Source organism: Myotis brandtii, unplaced genomic scaffold, assembly GCF_000412655.1.
Source record: "Myotis brandtii unplaced genomic scaffold, ASM41265v1 scaffold127, whole genome shotgun sequence".
Lineage (NCBI taxonomy): Eukaryota > Metazoa > Chordata > Mammalia > Chiroptera > Vespertilionidae > Myotis > Myotis brandtii.
The window spans coordinates 517,385-526,820 of record NW_005354464.1 but is presented as its reverse complement, the minus strand read 5'-3'; the positions used below and the strand labels follow the sequence as shown (position 1 = coordinate 526,820).

The following is a 9,436-nucleotide window of genomic DNA, read 5'->3' as shown; positions in this document are numbered from 1 at the left end:
AAAATAAATAAAAATTTGCTTTAGGAATCCAGAGGAGTTAATATGATTAAGAAAACCTAGGTGCTCACCCTCTCAGGAGCACGCACACCCCTTTCTTCTTTCTCAGTGCACCTCCTAAACTCTAGGGATCCCCATGGGACTTGCAAGTAGGAGAGCAATGGTCAGCAGCAGCTTGTTCCAGGGTAACCCCCTGAACCTGTCTCCAAGGCCTCCTGTTCTCTAACTTTCCAGTGAACTAAAGCAGCTCCACTAGGCTCTCTCCTGTTGCTTCTTCTAAACCAAGCCATTCCTTGTTTTACGTACTCTTAATAAACGTATTCTCAAAATAAAAGAATAAAAATAAAGAAAAAAGAAAAAAAAGAAAGCCTATGACCTAGAAAGAAGGGTCTTAATGGTGGATGTTTATTTGCTCTTTTTTTCCTTATGGAATTTATTGGGGTGACATTGGTTAATAAAATTGTATAGTTTTCAATTATACAATTCTGTAATATATTTACTTTTTATTGAGGATGATTATGACTAGGTCCATGAAGACTTACTAGGAAGATAGAAACCTGAAAGACATTGAAACTGCTGACGACTACTCACTTTTGGTGATGAAGGAAACCATCAAAAGAAACAGAATGGTTGAAAAGTGACTTTGGAATCCTGGAGAACTCCAATGGTGAAAAAAAGAGGAGATATTGCAAGTGAATAGTTAACTGATTATATAAATACTCTGAGATAAAAATGGGTTTTCCAAATTAATTGGGCACCTGGGAAAAGTTGGAATATATTTTACAAAATCTGGAAGGAAACTTAAATAGTTTTTCAGAGTTTGCAAATCAGATTTAAAAATATTTTAGAGATAGAGATAATGTTTATAAAACACTTTAATCCAAATTATTTACAGGATAGCAGGTCTAATACTGACAAGTCAATAGTGGAAAAGATGCATTTTTTACTGAAGAAAATAAGGAAGAGGGTCATTAACAACACTTTTGGCCTTAAATGTATTCATACCAATGCAGAGCATAAGTAACGAAGAAAGTGAACTTGGCATGTTAAGGCAAGGATGTAATTATCTTGAAATCAGGATGGAATGGGGTTTAGAAATAGAATTGAGTAATGAAATGACATAAAGACACACCTTGCTCAAAGTAAACCTCTAGTCTGAACTTAATCTGATCAATGAGAGATTGCTGCTTGTAGGTGTGGAAGTGTTAAAGACCATGAATAATGGTGATCATGTCATTTTTGGAGTTGCAAAACCAATGAAAGGGAATGAGGGAATGTCGGGCCCACTAAGTCATGCTAAGTAATGATAGCTCTTATTTATTGAACAGTTAAAATATTCAAGACACTGCACTGTACTAAGTGTTTTACATTGATTGTAAAAAATTTTTTCTTTCATTTCATTTCTGTCTATTATTATTTATTTAAATATATTTTTATTGATTTCAGAGAATAAGGGAGAGGGAAAGAGACAGGTACATCAATGATAAGAGAGAATCGTTGATCGGCTGCCTCCTGTAGGCCCCAAACTGGCATCGAGCCCAAAACCCGGGCATGTGCCCTTGACTGGAATTGACCCATGACCTCCTGGTTCATAGGTTGATGCTCAACCACTGAGCCACTCCAACCAGGCTTTATCTACTTCTTTCATGCTTTTTGAGCTCCAACTTTGCCAAAATTCTTAGTGTTTCCTGAATATTGTACTTACTAATAATTTTGTGTGAATGCCCCTCTTTGCCTGGGGAATTCATGAGAAGTCTTTAAGATCTAACTCACGTAACTCCACCTTTTCAAAGCCATACCAAGGTGGTTAGTTTTTCCTCTAAATCCATATGGTATTCTGTACATATTTCTATTGTAGCACTTGTCATGTTGTAAAAAAATATAGTTATATATCTTTCTTTCCTGCTAAACTCTGAGTTTTCCAGGGAAAAATATTTTGTTGTTGTTGTTAATCCTTACCCGAGGATTATTTTTTCTATTGATTTTTAGAGAGAGTGGAAGGGAGGGAGGGGGAAGAGACAGAGACAGAAAGAGAGATTGAGGAGAGAGAAACATAAATGTGAGAGGGACACATGGATTGGTTGCCTCCTGCATGTATCCTGACCTGAGCTGGGGATTGAACCTGCAACCCAGGTATGTGCCCTTAATTGGGAATTGAACCCATGACCCTTCAGTGTGTGAGCCAGCACTCTAACGATGGAGCACACCAGCCAGAGCCCGAGGGGATACAATTTTAAACATATTTCTCAGCCCTTAGTAAATATTCAGAATGTTTATTGACTGGATGACGATAGCATGCAGATGGTTTATATTAATTCAAGTCATTAGGGGCAAATGAAATACCAAAAAAATCTAACTGTGATTTTGGAGCTATTGCCAAGTATCTTGGAGGAATTTGGGGTAGTAGAAGTGTCAAAAGACTAGAGAGAGCCAATGTCCCAATTTTCATAATGGGTGTAAAAGTGTATCTAAAAATCATAGGCTCAAAAGCTTTAGGTTATACATAATTATATGTAGATCAGATTATTAGACAGATGGCTTATGAGCACTTTAGGTAAAAAACTGAAAAGTACATTTCTATTGTTGTATTATAACCCTTCTTAGTTGATTCCTATAAACCTGTAAATGTTTGCTTTAGAACAGTAAAATTGTGTGAAACTCTTTTCCTATATTTCTTTAAAAGTATTGACTGAGAACGGTGGCTGTGTATCCTGTAAGGCACTTATTGATGTCTCTAATGGACTCTGTTGTGGTTTTATGTGGATCAGATGTTTTTGTGTGTTGAGAACTATAAAACTCAGTGCCAGGGTTTCCTATTTCAGTAGTTTGCTTTACACCTCCTTTTTTTCTCCATATTCATATGCCATCCCTACTTTTATATAGCTAAATTTTTCTTTAAGTCAACTCATTTTTAAAAAAAAATGTTTTTATTGATTTCAGAGAGAGGAAGGGAGAGGGAGAGAGAGATAGAAACATCATTGATGAAAGAGAATCATTGATCAGCTGCTTTCTGCACACCCCCTACTGGGGATTGAGCCTGTAATCCTGGCATGTGCCCTGACAGGAATTGAACCATAACCTCCTGGTTCGTGGGTCAATGCTCAACTATTGTGCCCCAGCAGGTGAGCTAAGTCAACTCATTTATTAATTTAAACTTAGCCTTATCCTAAATGAAAATATTTAAAAAGTCACAGGTTTGTAATGTACCTGTTGATATCTTTTCTAATATGCCCTGTAACAAAATGCCTAACTATGAACATAAAAGTGATTACCCATGTATCCTCTTGAATACAATCAGTAAAAAATTTCATAACATTTATTCCACAATCATTGTTTAAAGTATGGGGGATTTTAAGCTAATTCCAAGTATTGTTGAATGATTTTTATCTATTTCAGCTTTGCATGGTACACAAAACCAGTTGATAAATGGATTGATATTGAGTTGGAGGGATGTTTTGAACAACAAATTTTAGGACTTGACCTTTGTTCTAAACTACTTGACATTTTTATTAGTGACTTGAAGATACAGGTGGTGAATGGATTCAATTGGAAGTGAAATAACATGGAAGGGATAAATAATATATTGGATAATGGAACTGACTCAAAATTTTTGTTAGGTTTGGATTATAGGCAAATAATAGGGAACATGTAAGGAATTAATGTAGAGGATATATAATTAGATTGAGACAACGTATTTAAATACATAGAGGAGAAGACCTGGAAAAATTACTTTGGAATTTCAATTGCTGTAAATGCATTAGGAGCAAAAAATTTAACATAGATAACATCTAGAAAGTAAATGTAAACTTAGATTTTAGTCATAAAGGTAATATGCTCAAGAAAGTGCTTTAAAATGAAGTGTCCAAATGAAGAGAGTTAAATATTCTTTAGCTGATCAATCTGTATCTGAAATATTCAATTCCAGGATATTCTCCAGGAAAATAATTGAGCTGCAAAATCTGATCCTGTGTGAGAAGTTGGAAATTTGCATAGTAACCCTAAAGAAAAAAAATTCTAAGTTGGGGCATGAAAATTGCTTTTCAAAAACAATATGGGAAAAGTTTCAACCTAGAAGAAAAATTTTATTTATTCTACATAGACTTAGTAAGCAGATTTGACTTCATCTCCATAAAAATTAAAATAATTTAACAGTCACGGATACTTCCTTACAAGGAAGGAGCAAGCTGCCAGAATTCCTGTACGGTTATGGTTCCTTTTTTTTATTTGAATTTTTATAATCACGTTGTAAAAAAAAGGTGTTTTTATTTTTAAAAGTAAAATTTAAAATTACTTGAGAAGGGGAGTGGTTGGGGGAGACTCTGGCTTCTGCAACTTAATAATTGAATATCATTGACTGATTCCTTAACTTCTCTGAGCCGGAAGTTCCTTTTCTAGACAATGGGGATAACAACACTTTCCATGCTGGATGGTTGCAAAGATTAAATTAATGCTATAAATGCAAATTCCTGGCACTGCAGGACTTCAGTGTAAGTAGTTTTCTTTTCCTTGTATTTGGTCTTGAGTTTACTTTTGGAAAGGACAGTCAAAAATTAGTGGGCAGGCTAAAATTTAGCCTTAATTTGGATCTAAAACAGTTCAGCCTGACTTGTGATTTGGAAGTTTTGTGGTATGGGATAAGTAATATTGAAGAAAGAAAAAATCCGAAGATATATATGTATATTTTTGGTAACTAGTGGAAGCCTTCATAATTTGATATTAGTGTCTTCACAGATAAGCTCAGTAGTTATTATTTTCTTGCCTGTCTTAATGGCCAATCACTGTGGGCCACATGGCCTATTCAATTTAGTTGCAATATGGGTGAAATTTTCAAATCATCCATTTCACATTCCTGTTCATTGAGTTTTGATAGTAATTAAATTAGGTAGTTGTTTAATGTTCCAATGAACTGCTTTACAAATCGACCCTCAAATTACTTTGTAGAATTCTCATTTCAGTCAAGTAAACATATTTGAAACTTTAGGCTAGCTTATTACAATTATGTTGTCAGATTTAACTACTTTGGGGATATAAATGTAAATGAAGGAAAACCTTAGACCAGGACATCATCATTCAACCCAGGCAAAAACCAAAATATGTCTTGGCAATTCATTAGACATCACTTCATGTTGTCCCTTTTAGATTCTATATTCAAGAAGTTAATATTATTTTGTAAAGAGATTATTCTGCTACCTAGATATATGGGCAGGTGACAGTCACTGCTACTGCTCTTACTTACAAAAGGAAACCATTCTCTAGGATTTCTAAATGGTAGTGTTCTTGTGCCTCCATGATGTAATTATTATTTTTCTATGTACAGTATTTTTATTTTTTATAAAAAATAAGTTTGCTTTTAAGTGTTTGAGCTCAAATAATGTTAAACCACCACTATTCAGAGATGATAGTTTAGGCAAAAAAGTACAGAGATAAATGTTTAAGGTATAATCCATTACTAACATAGTCCATTACTTCCTCACTTACCCTTCACTTTGCTTTCTTAAACCATACAGTTCTTAATTTGAAATCAAACCACTTTCTGGCAGCCATGTTCCCTCTTGGGATGTCTTGGCCTCAGTGCCTGGTTATTTTCTCTCCGTTGCCAATGAAGCACTGGCCGAGGAACAGGTGGCCCGTTAGTCCTTTTCCTTCTCTCTTCCCCAGACTGTTCACATTCATCACAGAAAAGATCTAGTTTCCCTTTTATAGTCATGCTACTTTGGAAGTCCCTTCTTATTTTTCTTTGATGCCTGCTAATAACAAATTATAAACCATATTCCTTTCTAAAAATAAACCAATGAGTTAAAAAATAACCCTCAAAGGTTATACTACCCTTCCTGGCGCAGGCTGTCACTTTATTTATTATTATTATTTTTTTTTTTTTTTTAATTAAATCTTTTTTGTTCAGGTTACATTTGTTCCTCTTTTTTTCCCCCTCATAACTCCCCTCCTCCCAGTTCCCGCCCCACCCTCCGCCCTCACTCCCCACCCACTGTCCTCATCCATAGGTGCACGATTTTTGTCCAGTTTCTTCCCGCATCTCCCATTCCCCTTTCCCCCCCAAGAATAGTCAGTCCATTCCCTTTCTATGTCCCTGATTCATTATAATCACCAGTTCATTCTGTACATCAGATTATTTATTCACTTGATTCTTAGATTCACTTGTTGATAGATGCATGTTTGTTGTTCACAATTTGTATCTTTACCTTTTTCTTCTTCCTCTTCTTAAAGGATACCTTTCAGCATTTCGTATAATACTGGTTTAGTGGTGATGAACTCCTTTAGCTTTTCCTTATCTGTGAAGCTCTTTATCTGACCTTCAATTCTGAATGATAGCTTTGCTGGATAAAGTATTCTTGGTTGTAGGTTCTTGGTATTCAGCACTTTGAATATTTCTTGCCATTCCCTTCTGGCCTGCAAAGTTTCTGTTGAGAAATCAGCTGACAGTCGTATGGGTATTCCCTTGTAGGTAACTGAGTTTCTTTCTCTTGCTGCTTTTAAGATTCTCTCTTTGTCTTTTGCTCTTGGCATTTTAATTATGATGTGTCTTGGTGTGGTCCTCTTTGGATTCCTTTTGTTTGGGGTTCTCTGCGCTTCTTGGACCTGTAAGTCCATTTCTTTCACCAGGTGGGGGAAGTTTTCTGCCATTATTTCTTCAAATAGGTTTTCAATATCTTGCTGTCTCTCATCTTCTGGCACCCCTATTATTCTGATGTTGGTACGCTTGAAGCTGTCCCAGAGGCTCCTTACACTATCTTCGTATTTTCGGATTCTTTTTTCATTTTGCTTTTCCGGTTGGGTGTTTTTTGCTTCTTCGCATTTCAAATCTTTGGCTTGATTCTTGCGCTCCTCTGGTCTGCTATTGGGTGTAATATTCTTTATTTCAGAGCGTGTATGCTTAATTTCTAGTTTCTTTATCATAGCATCGAGGGTCTCATTAGTTTTCGTGAGGCTCTCCAGAAGTTTATTGCAAGCCCTCAAAATTGCGTTTTTTAGCTCTATATCCTCCATTTCTGTCATGTTTTTTTGTCTCCGCATTTTTTATGCTTTCTTGGTGCACCCCCTAGTGGTCTTTGTGCGCAGTCTTGTTCTAGTTGAGCCTTGATTGTTGTAGTTAATACTAGAGGGATTTGACCACCAGGCCGACTGGCTGTGTGAATCAGCTGTGTCTGCCGCGGAAAACTTCTGTCCTCTGGGGAGGTGCTAATCTAGCCTTTGCCTGAGGCGATCTGGCAAATGGCTCTGCGCAGGGCTTGGGCGGGGCGGGCTCAACAGGGCGGGCGGGCGGAGGGAGCGGTTATGGCCCCTCTCAGTCCCGTTCCCAGAGGCTCTGCTTCTCAGAACCCCCGGAACCGCTGCAAACCTCGGAGGGAAAGCTGCCTTCCAACTGATGCCAGACACTCCCGCTTCTCCCGTTTGGGTCCGAGTCCCCAGCGATTCGCCCGTATCTGGAGCTCAGAGTCTGAGACTCCCCCCTGACCGAAAACGACAACCGCGCTCTCAGCCACCAGCCCGCTTTGCGCGCGCACCTCCGCACCTGAGTATTTTCCACACTGCGCCTCCTCTGAGCCTCGGTGTGCTGTTATTTTTCCTTCTAGTTGAAGAGTCTCTCCTCAGCCAGCCTTCCTGCGGTTCTGGGTGATGTCCGTTCCGTCTTTTAGTTGTATTTTTGAAGTGGTTGTTTGCGGCAGCAGTCTGCGGTGTTTACCTATGCCGCCATCTTGGTCTCTCTCCCCTCTGTAGATTTTTAATTTAAATCTTAATCTACAGTTTCTTTGCAATTTCCAGAAAATATTTTTTTCATTACCATAGGTGTATTGTAGTAATTACCACTATTTTAGTCATGAAAATGGATATAACTTTCTTGGGAATGCTGATTTTAATTGACTTGCTAGCATCAAAAATCTTTACACTGGTGAGGCTAAAGGTAGGGGAGAGAAAGATATGAAGTAATGGAAATTTGTAGTGGTCTCAGCTTGCATTTTCTTCTGTAGTTAGTAAAGCTAATTGTTTGACATGAAAGGTTTTAGAATATGAACTCTGCAGATGTATTTTTAAGGTATTCATTAAAACCAGCTATGCAAGTCTCTTGGTGCTTGCTCTGTTGTTGGTCAGGCACCTAAATGACCTCAGTCTACTCAGGGCTCTCCACCATGTCATGCTATTTTTGAGCAAGGATAAATTTCTGGAGACTAGACTTTACAAAATGGAGGAGAGGTTGTATGCAGAGGGAAAAAGGCCCTATGTATTTAACTGACACTTTACCAGTTACAAGAAAGTTCTTTTCAGTCAATAGCTGTAGCTGTCAAAGAGGAAATAAGAAGTGTAGACTAAGACATAGAAAAGGTTAAAGATAAGAAAAATACATCTTATACATAAAACACATTTATGTATAAAATGGAGATGGTTTGCACAGTTTGCACATGGTTTTAAGAGATATTTGGGGGATGCAAAAGGTCAGATTAGCAAATCCTCTTTTCAGAGGTTAACAGGAGAAACTTTTATATGTTTTTATTTATTTTTTATCGATTTCAGAGAGAGGAAGGGAGAGAGAGGAATAGAAACATCAAAGATGAGAATTAGGTCTGTGAAATATGCCGTTGGTATTTTAATGGGGAAAGCATTGAATCTCTAGATTGCTTTGTGTAGTATGGACATTTTAATGATGTTGATTCTACCAATCCATGAACGTAGTATGTTCTTCCATTTGTTTGTGTCTTCCTCTATCCCTTTTGAGCCCCCACCACCCCAGTGTCTGTGTCCATTGGTCATGCTAATATGCATGCATACAAGTCCTTTGGTTTATCTCTAACCTCCCTTCCCTCCCCTACCCCACCGCCACCCTGCCTTCTCTCTGAGATTGGATGGTCTGTTCAGTGGTACCTGGATCTATTTTTGTTCATCAGTTTTGGTTGTTCATTATATCCCACATATGAGAGAGATGTGATATTTATCTTTCTTCGACTGGCTTATTTCGCTTAGCATAATGCTCTCCAGTTCCATCCATGCTGTTGCAAATGGTAAAAGTTCCTTCTTTTTTTTATAGAAGCGATGCCTTTTATTTCTTCTTCTTGTCTGGTCACTATGGCTAGCACTTCCAGTACTCTGTCAAACAGGAGTGGTGAAAGTGGGCATCCCTGTCTTGTTCCTGTTCTTAGGGGAAATGGTTTTACTTTTTGCCCGTTGAGTATGATGTTGTCTGTATGTTTGTCATATAAGGCTTTTATTATTTTGAGGTATGACCCTTCTATTCCCACTTTGCTGAGAGTTTTTATCAAGAAAGTGTGTTGGATTTTTGTCAAATGCTTTTTCTGCATTAATTGATAAGATTATGTGATTTTTTTCTCTCAATTTGTAAATGTGATGTGTCACATTTATTGATTTGCAGAAATTGTACCATCCTTGCATCCCCGGTATAAATCCCACTTAGTCATGATGTATGATT

General features: G+C 37.4%; 1 long non-coding RNA gene across 1 annotated transcript in view; it reads right to left on the bottom strand.

The window, feature by feature from the left end:
- Positions 1-206: 206 nt before the first annotated feature.
- The window catches only part of LOC106724955, a 13,208-nt gene continuing 3,978 nt past the window's right edge, over positions 207-9,436 (bottom strand). The window contains exons 2-3 of the long non-coding RNA XR_001360777.1: positions 8,065-8,067; positions 207-219 (exon numbers count right to left, since the gene is read on the bottom strand). This is a non-coding gene — a long non-coding RNA (uncharacterized LOC106724955). The remainder of the gene's footprint in view (positions 220-8,064; positions 8,068-9,436) is intronic.